Here is an 18464-nt window from a genome sequence, read left to right on the forward strand (position 1 = left end):
GCTCCCCACAGAAAGGTAATTCACATTACATACAGCATTGCAGCAGGCTCAGTTTTATTAGTGAAAACATATTATCTATCCAGTTGGAGGAATGAAGAAGGAAAATAGGTCAAAATTTTTCTCTTAACTATTAATTAATGTGCCTCAGGTGGTCTCCTTCCTATTAATTTTATTATAATAAAAGAAAAATAGTAAGAGCAACTGAACTTGTGAAAGCAGAACTGCTTGCAAAATATTACAAGACAGAAACCTAACTGTGTCCCTCTAAATCAGTAATGATAACACCACCACCATCAGAGTAGAAACCATTCAACACAGCCCATGCCAGTGCATATTCTATGGCTAATTCTACTTAGATTGGTGTTTATTTTAAGGTAACCAAATCAGTAAAATGCCTTATAACCCAGCTGTGGTCTGTGCTAAAGTTGAAGCAACAAGAACAAAAACTGAACTTTGCAAATAGACTTTGAATTATATTGATTTTATTTGATTTGGGAAAATATAAACATGAGAAGGCAATGACAAGCCACTCCAGTATTCTTGCCTAGAAAATCCCATGGATGGAGGAGCCTGGTAGGCTGCAGTCCATGGGGTCGCTACGAGTCGGACGCAACTGAGCGACTTCACTTTCACTTTTCACTTGCATGCGTTGGAGAAGGAAATGGCAACCCACTCCAGTGTTCTTGCCTGGAGAATCCCAGGGACGGCAGAGCCTGGTGGGCTGCCATCTATGGGGTCACACAGAGTTGGACACGACTGAAGCGACTTAGCAGTAGCAGCAGCAAACATTATTGAATTTTTTAAACAAAAAATATTTACAACTTGCTTTACTAACCAGATATCACAAATGGGAATCGGAATCTCAAAAAGTCTTTTAAAAAAATAAAAGGAAAATATATTGGGACTTTCTCATAGAAAGTTACAGGAATACATTCTAGCTGACTTAAAGAGAGAATTTATTGCTCAAGTAATTGGGAAGGCAAGCGCTGGACCCAGCTTGAGGGATGAATGGGAAATTCTTTTCTGTACTTTTTTTTCTCTTCTCTTTTGTTCTCCTTCTCTGTTTCTAGCTTTTCCTGTGTGGTGGTTTCATTCTCTTCTTTTTTCCCCCAACTTTATTGAGGTGTAATTGACAAATATAAACATATATATTTAAAGTGTACAATGAGATTATTTGAATTATATACATTGTGGAATGATTACCAAGATAAAGAAGATAATTAACACATCTATCATCTTGCACAGTCAACTTCTTTTTCTTGGTGGTGAGAATATATAAGATCTACTCTTAGCAACTTTGACATAAACAATACCTTATGTTAAACTAAAGTCACCAAGCTGTACATTAGATCCTCAGAACTTACATAATTGAATGTTTTACCCTTTGACCAGGGCTTCCCTGGTGGCTCAGAGAGGAAAGAATCTTCCTGCAAAGCAGGAAACCCAGATTCAACCCCTGAGACGGGCAGATCCCCTGGAGAAGGAAATGGCAGCCCACTCTGGTATTCTTGCCCAGAGAATCCCATGGACAGAGGAGCCTGGTGGGCTACAGTCCATGGGATCGCAAAGAGTGGGACACGAATGAGTGACTAACACACACACACACCCTTTGACCAATATCGCCTATCCCACCCTGTCCCCAGCCCCTGACAGCCACCATTTTATTGTTTCTAAGAAAGTGGTTTTCTATATAGATGTATCTCTCCGTGTGTAATCATACATGAATGAACATAGGCAGAAAAACAAGAATAGAATGGCTGGAGTAAGAGAGAAGCAATTTCCCAAAGGATGTTGGCGGCACTGAAAGGGATGCTGTAACAAGAAAATAAAAAGTTGGATAGAAACTGAAAACAACAAAGGTCTTCTACATCAGTGTTTTCCAGTGTGGTCTTCCAGATATCCAGAACAGCACCAGTATCACCTGGGAGGCTATTAGAAGATAAAATATTTTCCAGCCTTACCCCAGACCTACCGAATCAAAAACTCTGAGAGTAGGACCCAGCAATCTGTTTCCATAGACTTTCTAAGTGACTCTTCTGTGTGTTAAGGTTTAGAAACACTGTCCTGCAGAAGAATTCCAGATTGTCATCATAAACATAGATCCTATATATGTCCAACTATCTAACCTTAACTCATGTAACTTAAATTTCAGTGATTTGACAGAGGTCACCATAAATCACCAAATTGCTCCTCCTCTACTATTTCTAGTCTCAGTTCAGTTCAGTCGCTCAGTCATGTCCGACTCTTTGCAACCCCATGAACTGCAGCACGCCAGGCCTCCCTGTCCGTCACCAATTCCCAGAGTTCACTCAAACTCACGTCCATCAAGTCAGTGATGCCATCCAGCCATCTCATCCTCTGTTGTCCCCTTCTCCTCCTGCCCCAATCCCTCCCAGCATCAGAGTCTTTTCCAATGAGTCAACTCTTCGCATGAGGTGGCCAAAGTACTGGAGTTTCAGCTTTAGCATCAGTCCTTCCAAAGAACACCCAGGACTGATCTTCTTTAGAATGGACTGGTTGGATCTCCTTGCAGTCCAAGGGACTCTCAAGAGTCTTCTCCAACACCACAGTTCAAAAGCATCAATTCTTCAGCACTCAGCTTTCTTCACAGTCCAACTCTCATATCCATACATGACTACTGGAAAAATCATAGCCTTGACTAGACGGACCTTTGTTGGCAAAGTAATGTCTCTGCTTTTGAATATGCTATCTAGGTTGGTCATAACTTTCCTTCCAAGGAGTAAGCGTCTTTTAATTTCATGGCTGCAATCACCATCTGCAGTGATTTTGGTAGTCTGTTAATGTCACCATAATCCATTTGGAAGCTTGAGGTTCATCCTTGAATTCTCCTTCTCCCAACCCCTACTTATAATAAATTAGGAAGTCCTGCCTGATTGACCTCCTTTATATGTATACTAGTTTCTTTACTTATCTCTCTTGCACCTATCTTTCCAATAACCTTAAATTCATTTCTTATCTTTAGACAAAGCAATATAATTAAAGTGTAAATCTGACGATGCTTTACGTCTAAACACTCTGAAGGCTTGAAAACAAAGCTTACAAAACACTGTGTACTCCTCATCAAGGTACCAACTCTATGTGCATATGTCTGCTTTGTTTTCCTCACATCAAAAGCTATTCTCTATCTTAGAGATATGTGAGCTCCATGCTGCTGCTGCTGCTAAGTCACTTCAGTTGTGTCCAACTCTGTGCAACCCTGTAGACGGCAGCCCACTAGGCTCCTCCGTCTCTGGGATTCTCCAGGCAAGAATACTGAAGTGGGTTGCCATTTCCTTCTCCAATGCATGAAAGTAAAAAGTGAAAGTGAAGTCGCTCAGTCGTGCCCGACTCTTAGCAACCCCATGGACTGCAGCCTACCAGGCTCCTCCGTCCATGGGATTTTCCAGGCAAGAATACTGGAGTGGAGTGCCATTGCCTTCTCCAGTGAACTCCATAGTATTCTATAAAAAAAAATCATGGTATGTTTATATGTACATTTTTCTAGGGAGTGAGTCCTCAGCTTTCATCAGATTCTTATTGACCCCAAAAGTTTAAGAAATATTGATACAGCTGGCAGAGGATAAAAGTAATTTGGATACATGTCAGATACATGTCAATGGGTTGTCAGATACATCTTTTGTCAGCCTGAAAAACAGTAGAGACCATTATAAAACATCATTCAATATGAAGCTATTCTTGTGCTTTTAAGAGTCTGACAATATGGATAAACTGCAATACAGATTCACTGTGCTGAACTAACTATAGTGAGAAAGATTTTTCACAAGGGTGAAAATATCCTACTTTTAATAATTAGACTCATGCTAGTGGAAACAGTGGATGACTTTATTTTGAGGGGCTCCAAAATCACTGCAGATGGTGACTGCAGCCATGAAATTAAAAGACACTTACTCCTTGGAAGGAAAGTTATGACCAACCTAGATAGCATATTCAAAAGCAGAGACATTACTTTGCCAACAAAGGTCCATCTAGTCAAGGCTATGGTTTTTCCAGTGGTCATGTATGGATGTGAGAGTTGGACTGTGAAGAAAGCTGAGCACCAAAGAATTGATGCTTTTGAACTGTGGTGTTAGAGAAGACTCTTGAGAGTCCCTTGGATTGCAAAGAGATCCAACCAGTCCATTCTGAAGGAGATCAGCCCTGGGTGTTCCTTGGAAGGACTGATGTTGAAGCTGAAACTCCAATACTTTGGCCATCTGATGCAAAGAACTGACTCATTTGAAAAAACCCTGATGCTGGGAAAGATTGAGGGCAGGAGGAGAAGGAGATGACAGAGGATGAGATGGTTGGATGGCATCACCAACACAATGGAAATGGGTTTGGGCAGATTCCTGGAGTTGGTGATGGACAGGGAGGCCTGGCGTGCTGTGGTTCATGGGGTTGCAAAGAGTCAGACACGACTGAGCAAATTATGTCCTAAAACACTTGATGATAGAACTGGCACACAAAGAAAAAGCAAAAACATGTTTTGAAAGAAGAATACACTTAATTTGAAAATAGATTTGGCAAGAAGATTGGGAAAAGATTGTGATAGTTATTTGGGTAGACTACCCAGCACATTTCCCATTAAATCTCATTATTTTTCTAGCATCCTACAGTAAGTTCTTTCCCATCCTTAGCAGTGGACTTATATCTCAAACATGATGACCAGTTAATGGGACCAGTTTCTCTATCACAGTGATTAACCCTGGGGTAAGCATTTAACAAATAAGCAAGACCAAACAAATGCCTTCTTAAATTGATAAATGGATATTGGAAAGACATTCTCTTACAGCTAGATGTACTAAGGAGGGGCCATCTAAAGCAAAGGCTACCAGTGGCAGCAGAGAAAACTTGTCAGAAGAAAATTGAGCAATAGTCAGGAAAAAGATAAAAAAGTAAAACAGAGAGATTGGCAAGGAGAAAAAACCCTGAAAAATTGTATGAACCCTTGAGCCCTTAGATTTATTTATGTACATTTAAGTCAGGTTCACAACTGAGCGACTGAACTGAACTGAACTGAAGTCAGGTTCATTTTGGCCTTGCTAGCTACATGGACGAATATATTTTCTTTTGTTGCTTAAACTACATTAAGGACTGTTCTATACATCAGTGTCTCTTTTGTGTCTCGTACACAGGGTTATTGTTACCATCTTTCTAAATTCCATATATATGTGTTAGTATACTGTATTGGTGTTTTTCCTTCTGGCTTACTTCACTCTGTATAATAGGCTCCAGTTTCATCCACCTCATTAGAATTGATTCAAATGTATTCTTTTTAATGGCTGAGTAATACTCCATTGTGTATATGTACCACAGCTTTCTTATCCATTCATCTGCTGATGGACATCTAGGTTGCTTCCATGTCCTGGCTATTATAAACAGTGCTGCGATGAACATTGGGGTAAAACATGTAAAATATCATGTATGAAACGAGATGCCAGGCCAGGTTCGATGCACGATACTGGATGCTTGGGGCTGGTGCACTGGGACGACCCAGAGGGATGGTATGAGGAGGGAGGTGGGAGGAGGGTTCAGGATGGGGAACACATGTATACCTGTGGCGGATTCATTTTGATGTTTGGCAAAACTAATACAATTATGTAAAGTTTAAAAATAAAATAAACTTAATTAAAAAAAAAAAAAACTACATTAAGGAGGATTTTATCATTTGCAACAGAAGTATACCTGCCTAATAAAGTAGAACTCTGACTCCATGCTCTGCTATCATTTCATTTGTCACTGGGACAGATACCAGATATGAACCCTGTCCAGGATCTCGTCCGACAGAAACTCAAACAATTACTAGTGATTAAAGGCACCAGGATGAGCAGCTTGACTGTTGACATTCTGTGATCATTTGCCACAAGTATGATTTTCTTGCTTGAATTTCAGAAAATAGAATGTGGTAAATGCTTTATCTGATCTACACACAAAGCATTATGGGAGCATGGAGTGATGGAGGTAGTATGAACAAACTGCCAGTCACCAGCTAAGTACATTTGGACAAGTTATTTAACCTGCTAAGCCTAGGATTCCTTGAGGTTAAATGGCTATGCTGCTGCTGCTGCTGCTGCTGCTAAGTCGTTTCAATCGTGTCTGACTTTGTGCGACCCCATAGACGGCAGACCACGAGACTCCCCCATCCCTGAGATTCTCCAGGAAAGAACACTGGAGTGGGTTGCCATGTCCTTCTCCAATGCATGAAAGTGAAAAGTGAAAGTGAAGATGCTCAGTCGTATCCGACTCTTAGCGACCCCATGGACTTCAGCCCACCAGGCTCCTCCGTCCATGGGATTTTCCAGGCAAGAGTACTGGAGTGGGTTGCCATTGCTTTCTATCTACCTTAAAAGATTATTTGGGTAAATGAGATAAATAATACAGGTTAAGACTGTGTCTGTCATGTACTTGCACTAATAAATAGTCTTTGCAACAGATGCATAAATACAAATAGAAGAGAAATCACCTGTCCTTGCTTGGGAAGCACTGTGAGTCCATATAGAACGTTTCTTATGGATTGAGCCTTAAAGAGAAAAGAGAATTTTGCAAGATAGAAAAGTAGGGAAGGGCATAACAGTTAGACTAGAACATATATGTGCTAACTAGTCTTCATTGGCCTCTTCAGATCTCTTCCTGCCCATCTCTATGTGACTTACAATAGTAACTCCTATGGACTACATTAACCAGGATTCCTTGCCCTTTGTTTTCTGTTAGGATCAGCCAGTGGCAGATGCCTGGAAGATAACAGAGGGTGGGAAGAAAGAGAATTCAGAATACTAATCTTGTTGGACTACATAATTCTGTTACAACTTTAGATCTAGGGGTGGTAAAACATTCTAATACCACAAGTCCCTGTATCTTTCAAGAGTCCAAATATTTAGCTCTCTCCAGTTAAATCCTTTAAGTGTGCATCTCTTTTCTGTTAATCCCCAGATATACACCAGGCTTCTCTGGTGGCTCAGCTGGTAAAGAATCTGCCTGCAATGTAGGAGACCTGGGTTCAATCCCTGGGTTGGAAAGATCCCCTGGAGAAGGGAACAGCTACCCACTCTAGTATTCTGGCTTGGAGAATTCCATAGACTGTATAATCCATGGGGTTGCAAAGAGTCAGACATAACTAAGTGACTTTCACTTTCACTCTCTAGATATACACAATATGCAAAACACAGTGAGTAAAACTTCATGGGTCTATTTCAGTTCAGTTCAGTCACTCAGTTGTGTCTGACTCTTTGTGACCCCTTGAACTGCAGCACACCAGGCATCCCTGTCCATCACGAACTTCCGGGGTCCACCAAACCCCACGTCCATCGAGTTGGTGATGCCATCCAACCATCTCCTCCTCCGTTGTCCCCTTCTGCTCCTGCCCTCAATCCCTCCCAGCATCAGGGTCTTTTCCAGTGAGTCAGCTCTTCACATGAGGTGGTCAAAGTACTGGAGTTTCATTTAACATCAGTCCTTCCAATGAACACCCAAGACTGATTTCCTTTAGGATGGACTGGTTGGATGTCCCTGCAGTCCAAAGGACTCTCAAGAGTCTTCTCCAACAACACAGTTCAAAAGCATCAATTCTTCGGTGTTCAGCTTTCTTTATAGTCCAACTCTCACATCCATACATGACACTGGAAAAACCATAGCTTTGACTAGATGGAACTTTGTTAACAAAGTAATGTCTCTGCTTTTTAATATGCTGTCTAGGTTAGTCTTAACTTTCCTTCCAAGGAGTAAGCATCTTTTAATTTCATGGCTGCAATCACCATCTGCAGTGACTTTGGAGCCCAAAGAAATAAAGTCTGACACTGTTTCCACTGTTTCCCCATCTATTTCCCATAAAGTGATGGGACCAGATGCCATGATCTTCGTTTTCTGAATGTTGAGCTTTAAGCCAACTTTTTCACTCTACTTTTTCACTTTCATCAAGAGGCTCTTTAGTTCTTCTTCACTTTCTGCCATAAGGGTAGTGTCATCTGCATATCTGAGGTTATTGATATTTCTCCCGACAATATTGATTCCAGCTTGTGCTTCTTCCAGCCCAGCGTTTCTCATGATGTACTCTGCATAGAAGTTAAATAAGCAGGGTGACAATATACAGCCTTGACGTACTCCTTTCCCTATTTGGAACCAGTCTGTTGTTATATGTCCAGTAACATGTCCAGTAATAACTGTTACTTCCTAACCTGCATACAGGTTTCTCAAGAGGCAGGTCAGGTGTTCTGGTATTCCCATCTCTTTCAGAACTTTACACAGTTTATTGTGATCCACACAGTCAAAGGCTTTGGCGTACTCAATAAAGCAGAAATACATGTTTTTTCTGGTACTCTCTTGCTTTTTCAATGATCCAGTGGATGTTGGCAATTTGATCTCTGGTTTCTCTATTTAGATAATGATGAATAGTTCATTTTACCTAGTTTTCAAAATACCAAAAATAATAAAATCCAAAAAACACCTTTGTAATATCTTCCTGGGACTATCACCCTTTCCCCCATTGTAGCCAAGCCTTGTAAATAAGTCGCATTGAATGCTCTTATTCTCATTCCTTTTTAGACAGGCTTTACCCCCTGCCCCAAGTCATTCCATGAAAATACTTTTCAAATGGCTGTAGCAAGTTTCTGAACTGCAGATATTCTTTGTTGGATTAAGAAAGTGACCTTAAATTTCTGGTTTGCTGAGAGTTTTTATCATAAATGGGTGTTGAATTTTATCAAGTATTTCTCTGCATCTCTTGAGACCATTATATACTATTAATGTGATGAATTATACTGATCAATTTTCAAACTTTAAACCATCCTTTCTTTCCTGGAATAAACTTTGCTTGGTCATTTTTCTTTCTATATATAACTGATTTCCAGTTATATATGACTCAACTCAGAATTTTTAGTCTGTGTTGATAAAGAACATTGACTGGCAATTTTATTTGTTATTGTCCTTTTCTAGCTTTGGTGTCAGGATTATTCTAAGCTGAAAAGTATATGTTCTTACATCATTCTATCTTAGTTTATTTCCTCCATATTTTTTTTATACTGTTGTTTCTTCTCAGCCATTTTTTCAACTTATAATTCTATGTTCATCCTTTATATTTTAGAATTTCCCTAGGTTCTACTTTTAATCTTGGTGTATGGGGAAGGGGGAGTGGTAAATAGATTGAATCCAGATTATAAAGAGATTTATATTAAGACCTTGTTGCTGCTGCTGCTAAGTTGCCTCAGTCGTGTCCGACTCTGTGCGACCCTGTAGACGGCAGCCCACCAGGCTCCCCCGTCCCTGGGATTCTCCAGGCAAGAACACTGGAGTGGGTTGCCATTTCCTTCTCCAGTGCATGAAAGTGAAAAGTGAAGTTGAATTCACTCAGTCTTGTCCGACTCTTAGAGACCCCATGGACTGCAGCCTACCAGGCTCCTCTGCCCACGGGATTTTCCAGGCAAGAGTACTGGAGTGGGGTGCCATTGCCTTCTCCGAAGACTTTATTACATTTCACCAAATAAAGAAATACCCATGGAATTCTATGTCATCTGCTGAAGTGTTTGTTTGAACTTCATCTTAAAAGTCATTGCCTAAAACACAATCCAATCTCTGTCAAAACCCTTTATAATCCCCCTACTTGCTGGCACTGGAGAAGGGAATGACCACGCACTCCAGTATTCTTGCCTGGAGGATCCCATGGACAGAGGAACCTGGTGGGCTATATAGTCCATGGGGTCGCAAAGAGTCGGACACGACTGAGCAACTGACACTACTACTACTTGCTGGCAAATTACAACTGCATTTGGTTCACGATTTTCCCTCCTTCTGACGTGCATTTCTCTGCTTTTAAAAACTTTTTTCTTCCAATGTTTATTTCAAAAATAGCTCCCTCCTTAAAGGCTTAATAACGCCCTCAATCCTAAATGAATGACATTTATTTGGGCTTGTTACATTATAGCACCATACTGATAGCTCCTTAACAAAACCCACTTACTCCTGCTTCCTACAACAGCTACGTATGCACAAGGTTTATTGCCTCCCCCAAACCCAACCAAAGTAAACTACTTAGGGGAAGAAGGATATCCCATATGTTTATTTCCTGCCCAATCCAATCCAATGTCTTATAATTTTTAGACCATTAGAAAACTATTTGTTAAAGTGAATTGAATTACAATTGGAAAAGACAATCTGGATGTCTGGCCATCTTAATCTATGTCTTGCGGAACAGTATGCCAACCGAAATCTCCTTTTAGGCAGAGCCCTTCTCAGTTCTCACTTTCCTATCCTAAGGCATTTTTAGTCCTACTGTTAAAGTAGATGAGTTAGGAAAACGTGTTTTTCATGAGTGAATGGAATGTAGATAAAATTCTTATAAAAATAAAGCACTGGATCTGAACACCCAGTTAGTAATTTCTAATAAATCCATGAATTTAAACAAAAGTTATCATTAAGTTCCATAAAAAATCACAAGGGGGATTTTTTCAACCTTTTATATATATTAAAAAAAAAAAAAAGCTTCATGGTTATTTTCTTTCCCCAGTTATTTTCTTTTCAAATGTTTGTTATCTATGCTGGATCTTGATGGAAGGAAGAAAGAAGAAAAATAAACAAACTCTGTCTTACAAAACTATTTTCAGCCTGTAGTTGGTAACCTGCAACAAAATGCACATATCTATATTGACTTTCTAGTCAGGAAAAAACGATAAACAAACAAACAGCAATAACCTTCTACCCCCAAGAGTGTTATTAAGGCTTTGTGCTGAAATATAGCACCCAGCATCCAGGCCATCAAAGCATAGCATGTAAAGTCTGAGAAAGCATGATATTTCTAAATCGATAAAACATCAAATTGGTCCTATTTTTTCTGGTAAATTCTAGCAGTTTAACTTAAAACAGAAATAAAAAAAAATAGATCACATTTTTACCCAATATTGTTTTTTTAGTTTTTTCCCCCAAAATAAGACTTATACACCTATGATAAAGTTACATATTGGAATGCATGTCAGAATTAGTAGTAGTGTTTTCTGAATGAAAGAGGCTCTCAGCTCAAGCTATTGTTGGCATCCTAGCCACAGTGGGAGACTGCTGCTAGTATGACTAAACATCTCTGCATGTTTGCTGATCTTTCTTCCACATAATGAAGTTAATCAGCCTTCTTCTAAATACATGTTTAGATCCTATCTGTAACTTTCCTTCTGGTATATACTCTGTTTTCCTAGTTTTCTTCTCCCCTATGCTGTTTCTAGAAAACTGTAATGGAACAACATATCAGTTCAGCCATATACGCACATATAAAAATCAAATAGCCTTTAAAATATAATTCAAATCACATCCAACTATCTACATATTCAGAAATATTTAAGAAAAAAATGAGCACCTAGAGATCACATTCTTGCTTTTTGTTTCTGCTTATGTACTTCAGATAAGAATTACTTTATATAAACAAATTGATTTATAAATTTACATTAAGGCTGGATAGGGTTCACTTTGATGACATTGGTCATGGAGAGAAGAGCATAAGAGCAGATGGCATTAGTCTCATGAAGGAGAAGGCAGAGAGGGATAGAGAGCTATGCAAGAAAAATAGCTACAAACAGGAAAGCGACAAGCAGGACAAGTAGGTCACTAGGACTGTAAAAATGAGAAAAATCAAACAGAAAGGAATTTGAAAAGATTTAGAGGGTTATTCAGTATAAGTAATTGGGGATAGCAATAATTAATGAATATTAATGTCAAATATCAAGGAAAAGAAACAAGCTCGAGAAAGTATGGATGTAATATTTTTTTTTCCAACATAGAATGTGATGATAATTCCACTTGCATTGTGGAATACATGAACAGTGAGTGTGCCTTGCACCATGAGTGTGACCATATGTGAGGGTCCTGGCTATCAAGAAAATGCTGCAATTTAACAGAGTATCTATCATTGGAGAATCTTTCGGAAAGTATTTTGTTTTCTATATCCAGCAAAAAGCATGGCCAACTAGAAAGACCCATCCTTAGATGTGTGAAGACCAAGCATACTATTATTCTTTTTAACTATGTGAAGTCACCATTATTAATTTTTTAACCTACAAAAAATGTCAATTTCATAGAGTTTAAATTACCAGTTGCATAATCTCGGCAAAGAAATTTTACCTTTGTAAAAGTTTCCTTAACTGTAAAATTAGAACTTTAGACCAGATTAGTGGGTGCCAACCATATTTTGGTGGCTCAGATGATAAAGACTCCACCTGCAATGCTAGGAGACCTGGTTTCGATCCCGGGGTCAGGAAGATCCCTTGGAAAAGGAAATGGGAACCCACTCCAGTATTCTTTCCTGGAGAATTCCATGAACAGAGGAGCCTGGTGGGCTACAGATTTTTTTGGTTGGTGTATAATGTAAATCATTGTGATTTAATTTGAATTTCCCTAATAATTTGTCATGTCAGCACCTTCTCATATACTTTTCACCATCATGTATCTTCCTTTGTGAGATATCTATTTAATTTCTTTACTCTTTTTTAAAGGGTTATTTAGCTTCTTAAGGCCTGAAGGAATTCTTTAAATATCCTGGATGTAATTTCTTTGTTGGATTTATGTATTATAAATATATTCTCAGTCCATAATTTGACTTTTCCCTCTTATTTGTGTATTTTAATAAGCAAAATACATTCATTTGGATGAAGTGTAATTTATGATTATTTTCTTTCATGTTTAGTGTATTTTTGCCTTAAGAAATCCTTACCTATGTTCTCAGGTCACAAAAATATTCTCCTGTACTTTCTTCTAAAAGATTTATGATTTTAGCATATGCATATAAGGAGTTATTGAAGCTTTTTGGTCCTGTAAGTTTATCTTGTTGAACAAATTTGGGGAATTTTTGGCCAATGCTAGAAAAAAATAATTATCTGTCCCCTTCTTTTTTTATACATTTATCTATTTTGAAGCTTATTATTGACCCTCTTGTGTTAGTTTTCAATTGGTGCCATAACAAATTACCACAAATTTAGAGGTTTAGACTCACATACATGTATTATCCTACAGGTCTATTCTGTAGGTCTAATATCTGACATGGGTTTCACCAGGCTGCAATCAACATGTCAGCAAAGCTGTATCCTTTTATGGAAGCTCTAGGTAAATCCATGTAAGTTATGAACAGAGTTCAGTTCCTTATGTTTCTAAAACTGAGGTCCCTGTCTTTTTGCAAACTGTCAGCTGAGGGTCATTCCCAGCTTTACAGGTTCCCTACCTGCCTTAGCATGTGATCTCCTTTCTCAATCTTCAAATCCATCAAAATTTGGTGATGTGTCTCTCACATTTCAAATCTTTCCTGTCTTCTTCCATTTTCTCAAGTCTATGACCTACTTCCACTTTTAAAGGCGCATACAGTTACATGGGGACCGTGTAGATAATTCAGGATGTCTGTTTTGAAGTTTGTAGTTGTAATTCCACATGCAAAAATCCTTTTGACATGAAAAGTTACTGTAAAGGAGAAACTCACTTCCTCCTGTGCGACTTCTTTAATATTACTCACACTCAATACTTCTGGTCACCAAATATGTTGGGAGGGTGAGGGGTGCCCCCCTTAGAGCTTCTACACACCAAGCAATTCTGTGACATTAGCCAGGTGTCCTACAATTTAACTCAATTCCGACATTACCTGCCTGGAGATAGTATCAGATTCCATAAGGGCTCAGTCCTCCAAGAATGCCCCCCGCCATTTCAAATGCCAACTGCAAGTGCAGATTTCTTGTTACCTATGGTTCTGACCAGCTAACTACAGTCCAAAGGTTCCCAGGACCTCAGGCTTGATTAGTTTGCTAGAGTGGCTCAAAAAACTCAGGAATATGTTTTACTTACTAGATTACAAAATTTTATTTTAAAAACATATTATAAAAAATATAACTCAGCCAGGTGGAAGAGATGCCTCAGGCAAGGTATGCGGGAAAGGATCAAGGAGCTTCCATGTCTTCTCTGGGCATACCACTCTCCTAGAACTTTCACGAGTTTACTTACCTGAAGATTCTCTGGACCTCATCCTTGTGGATTTTTCCAGAGCTTCCATCATGTATGCATGATGACTTAAATCATTGACTGTTGGGAGATTAACTCAGTCTCTAGCCCTTATCCCCTCCCAAGAGGTCAGACCCTCAGTTCAATTCAGTTCAGTCACTCAGTTGTGTCTGACTCTGTGATCCCATGGACTGCAGCACACAAGCCCTCCCTGTCCATCACCAACTCCCAGAGTTTACTCAAACTCATCTTCATTGAGTTGGTGATGTCATCCAACCATCTCATCCTCTGTCGTCTCCTTCTCCTCCCACCTTCAGTCTTTTACAGCATCAGGGTCTTTTCAAATGAGTCAGTTCTTTGCATCAGGTGGCCAAAGTACTGGAGTTTCAGCTTTAGCATCAGTCCTTCCAATGAACACCCAGGACTGATCTCCTTTAGGATGGACTGGTTGGATCTCCTTGCAGTCCAAGGGACTCTCAAGAGTCTTCTCCAACACCACAGTTCAAAAGTATCAATTTTTCAGTGCTCAGCCTTCTTTATAGTTCAACTCTCACATCTATACATGACTACTGGAAAAGCCATAGCTTTGACTAGATGGACCTTTGTTAGCAAAGTATATCTCTGCTTTTTAATATGCTGTCTAGGTTGGTCATAATTTTCCTTCCAAGAATTAAGCGTCTTTTAATTTCATGGCTGCAATCACCATCTGCAGTGATTTTGGAGCCCCCCAAAATAAAGTCTGACACTGTTTCCACTGTTTCCCCATCTATTTGCCATAAAGTGATGGGACCAGACGCCATGATCTTAGTTTTCTGAATGTTGAGTTTTAAGGTCAGACCCTAGGACCAAAAGTTTCAACTCTCTTATCAAGGTTGGTTCCCCTGGTAACCAGCCCCCATCCTTAGGTTACCAATGGACTTTTCTAAATTCACCTCAGTGATCTAAACTCAGGTGTGCTAGAAAGGGGTTGTTATGAATAATGAAAGATATCCATTTCACCCTTATCACTCTTATCATTTAGGAAATTCCAAGACTCTTAGGAGCTCTGAGTCAGAAACCGGGACAAAGTTCAAATATATAAATATATATTATAAATCATAATATCACAGTAAGATATTTATAGGCTCCTAGGTTCCAGGGATTAGAATGTGAACATCTCAAGAGAGCTTTTATTCTTCTTGTCAAAACGTTTAATCTGCTAACTCCAATCTTCTACTAAATTCAACAACAGAACCCTTTTATTTCAGATGCTAAATTTTTCATTTCTAGAAATTCTTCTTGATTTTTTATAGCTTTTATTTCTTTGCCAATAATTTCCAGCTGTTCACTCTCATTATGACCACCTTTTAAATTAAGTCCTTATCATAGATACTTAAATGTCTTTTACTGTTAATTGTTGACTAATTATCAGTGGTCTATTGATATTGATTGCTTTCATCCTTGACAATAACTCATATTTTCCTATATCTAATAAAATTTTTATTGCACATTTGTTGTGAATTGAAGCTCCAAATTCTGTTTTATTCCTATGAGAAGTGATGATTACATTTTCTAATAGTTAAATTACTGGCTGATCATCACATTGAATTCTTGAAGTGTTTGTTTTATATTTTGTCGGGACATATTTGTTTCCATGTTGCTCTCAGCACTTGGGCCAATCGGGGGAAAATAGTATTTGTATCTAATATGGGGAATTTCCTGAGTTTCAGTGGAAAGTCTGAGGTATTTATAAGAGCCCTTTTACTTGGCAGGACTCAGTAAAAGGATCAAGAAGCTAAAACCCATGTTTAACTTTTTCAGCCATCATGCTATTGATTTCGTCTGGACTTCTTAATGTAATGCTTTCTATATATGAATTTCAGGAAATTGTCCACAGGTTTGCTGGGAGTTTTGAAATCAACCCTGTCGCTTCTTTTCTGGGTTCTCTCCTGTTAATTTCCAGTCACTCTGATAGTTTCTACCTCTCATAAAATTACAAGTCAGTATAACAGTGGCTCCCGCTTAGTTTTATCCAACTGCACCACACATTAATTGAGTATTGCCCTGAGGAGAAGAGCCTTGTAAATGTGGCTGTTACGCAGTATGGTAACCTTCTTTCAAAGGTTAAATCCCTCTCAGCATCCGCCTACTTTGGATTATGCACCAGTGCTAATCCAGAATAGGCAGGCGCTGAGAGGGATTTAACTGCTTTTTAAAAAAATATTCTATCCAGGGTTAATAATTTCTATCTGCAGTAAGGTTAGTCCAGTACAAGCCACTCCACTACTATCTAAGCTGGAAATTTGACTCAAGTGTTTAAAGGATAAGGATACATTTTTAAAGGATAACTGTCTTCTGTGTTGAGAATATACACTGGGAGTTATTGGGAGGGAGTTATTGGGACTGGGAGGGAGACAAGGATAGAAACTGAAAGACAATAGGGAGTTTCTTGCAATGAAATGAGGTTAACTAGTCCTACAATCTGAGAAGGCATTGGCACCCCACTCCAGTACTCTTGCCTGGAAAATCCTATGGACGGAGGAGCCTGGTAGGCTGCAGTCCATGCGGCTGCGAAGAGTCGGACACGACTGAGTGACTTCCCTTTCACTTTTCACTTTCATGTGTTGGAGAAGGCAATGGCAACCCACTCCAGTGTTCTTGCATGGAGAATCCCAGGGACGGTGGAGCCTGGTGGGCTGCCGTCTATGGGGTCGCACAGAGTTGGACATGACTGCAGCAACTTAGCAGCAGCAGCAGCAGCAGTCCCAGAATGGTAGTAGTGAGTTGGTCAGAAGTGATCAACTCAGGATATAGTTTTTAAGTAGAGTCAAAGAATTCCCTAGTAGATTGCGGAAGGAGTATAAAAGACAGAAGTCAAGTATTTCGCTAAGACTTAATAACGAGCCTGAGAAACATAGCAACTGGTGCCAGAAAGTTATGTTGAACTTGGAGGGATGAGAGCAAAGAGCAGGAGTTTAGTTTTAAACATGTTGAGTTCAAGATGTCTGTTAGACATTTAGGTAGAGATAGCAAGTAGGCAGTTGGATATACAAGTCTGGAGTTCAAAGTAGAGGTCTGATTGGAGATAAATTCAGGGGTTGCATTAGTTATCTATTGCTATGTAACAAATTATCCCCAAATTTAGCATCCTAAAGCAAAATATCCTAAAGAAGATCAGTCCTGGGTGTTCATTGGAAGGACTGATGTTGAAGCTGAAACTCCAGTACTTTGGCCACCTGATGCGAAGAGCCGATTCATTTGAAAAGACCCTGATGATGGGAAAGATTGAGGGCAGAGGAGAAGGGGACAAAAAAAGATGAGATGGTTGGACTGCATCACCAACTCAATGGACATGAGTAAACTTTGGGAGTTGGTGATGGACAGGGAAGCCTGGTGTGCTGCAGTTCATGGGGTCGCAAAGAGTCGGATATGACTGAACAACTGAACTGAACTGAAGTGAACTGAAAGCAAAATAATAATAATAATAATCTCACACAGTTTCAATGGCACCCCACTCCAATACTTTTGCTTGGAAAATGCCATGGACGGAGGAGCCTGGTAGGCTGCAGTCCATGAGGTCGCTAAGAGTCAGACATGACTGAGTGACTTCACTTTCACTTTTCACTTCCATGCATTGGAGAAGGAAATGGCAACCCACTCCAGTGTTCTTGCCAGGAGAATCCCAGGGACAGGGGAGCCTGGTGGGCTGCCGTCTATGGGGTCGCACAGAGCTGGACATGACTGAAGCGACTTAGCAGCAGCAGCAGCACACAGTTTCTGAATGTTAGAAATTCAGACATGGCTTATTTAGTAATTCTTGCTCACAGTTCTTCATGAGGTTGTAGTCAAGTTGTCACTGAGGCTATATGCAGTCTCTCTGAAGACTTCATTGAGGCTGGAGACTCTGCATCCAAGTTTACTCCTGTGGCTGTTGGTAGGAGGCTTCAGTTCCTTACTATGTGGACCTCTATATAGGGCTTCCTAGGGCACGTCTTCACACAGCAATGGATGACTGAAAGAGGAAAAGAAAGGAAGAAATAGAGAGAGAGAGAACCCAAGATGAAAACCCTTATCTCAAAAGTGACATTCCATCACTTAGTGGTACTAGAAGAGAGTCACTGTGTACAATCCACACTCTGGACTCAGGGAAGTGGAGTTAAGCTCAGTCTTTTGGAGGGGTAATTATCACAGAATTTGAGAATATATCCTTGACATTAGCACAAAAATAATCAGTACACAGATAATATTTAAAGTCATAGGACTGGATAAGGTCTTCAAGGGAAATTGTGAGATAAAGAAATCCAAAATTTGACCTCTGGATACTACCAACAGAAAAAGAAGAGAAAAAACAAATAAATGAGGTTTTAAAACAGAAATCAGTGAGATAGTAGGAAAAAAATAGATTGCAAGGGTCTTGAAGCTAGAAAAATAAAAGTGCATTGTGTTCTGAACCCTGTAATAGATACAATAAGATCTGCTTTCTACTTTTTTACACTTAGTTTACAGACATTAATTGCACTTAACATGAACTGCAT

At 39.4% G+C, this 18464-nt stretch overlaps 1 long non-coding RNA gene across 1 annotated transcript in view; it reads right to left on the reverse strand.

Annotated features, from left to right (window-relative positions):
- Positions 1-411: 411 nt before the first annotated feature.
- LOC104969525 (uncharacterized) overlaps positions 412-18464 on the reverse strand; it is a 36872-nt gene continuing 18819 nt past the window's right edge. Inside the window, exon 5 of the long non-coding RNA XR_808712.4 lies at positions 412-17941. This is a non-coding gene — a long non-coding RNA (uncharacterized lncRNA). The remainder of the gene's footprint in view (positions 17942-18464) is intronic.

This window comes from Bos taurus, chromosome 9 (assembly GCF_002263795.3).
Source record: "Bos taurus isolate L1 Dominette 01449 registration number 42190680 breed Hereford chromosome 9, ARS-UCD2.0, whole genome shotgun sequence".
Taxonomy (NCBI): domain Eukaryota; kingdom Metazoa; phylum Chordata; class Mammalia; order Artiodactyla; family Bovidae; genus Bos; species Bos taurus.